At 33.1% G+C, this 671-nt stretch overlaps 1 pseudogene; it reads right to left on the reverse strand.

Annotated features, from left to right (window-relative positions):
- Positions 1-234: 234 nt before the first annotated feature.
- On the reverse strand, positions 235-333 carry LOC140512912 (U6 spliceosomal RNA; annotated as a pseudogene).
- Positions 334-671: the final 338 nt, after the last annotated feature.

Genomic DNA, 671 nt, shown 5'->3' on the forward strand with positions numbered 1-671 from the left:
TATCTCTTCCTATTGGACTTTGTTGCTAATATATAGGAATGCAGAAGATTTGTGAGGGTTTATTTTGTAAGCTGCAACTTTGCCGAAGTTGTTTATTATTTCAAGTAGTTTGTTACTTGATTCTTTGAGATTCTCTAAGTATATCATCATAGCATCTGCAAAGAGTGATAACTTAGTTTCCTCTTTGCCTGTTCTTATTCCTTCTATTTCTTTATCTTGTCTAATTGCTACAGCTAACATTTCTAGTACCATATTGAAAAAAATTTTGTGCAGGGGCCATGTTAATCTTCTCCGTATTGTTCCAATTTTAGTAAATGCACTGCTGAAGCAAGCACCTGACTGAATCTTATAAGCCTATGTAAACTATTGAAACTTTTGCTAAAAATTTATTTAAAAATTAATTTCATTAGTAAAATAACCTCTTTTCCCTCTTTAGCACTTTAGCCTTGTGATTGTCTTGCCTCTAACACAGCAAAATTTAGCAACTGTATTGTTTTTACTAATTGTGCTGTTCTTCCACCTCCAAAAACCCACAGCACACTGCAGTTGATAGCAGTCTCTCTAGCTCTCAGTATTCTCTGAAGGTATTTGCTTTTTTCTGTGACTTTTTTGCAGTAATTATTTGTTAGTGCTCATTGTTGTTGTTCTTGTTTTAACAACACTTTAGTTTA

Source organism: Notamacropus eugenii, chromosome 6 (assembly GCF_028372415.1).
Source record: "Notamacropus eugenii isolate mMacEug1 chromosome 6, mMacEug1.pri_v2, whole genome shotgun sequence".
NCBI classification, from domain to species: Eukaryota; Metazoa; Chordata; class Mammalia; order Diprotodontia; family Macropodidae; genus Notamacropus; species Notamacropus eugenii.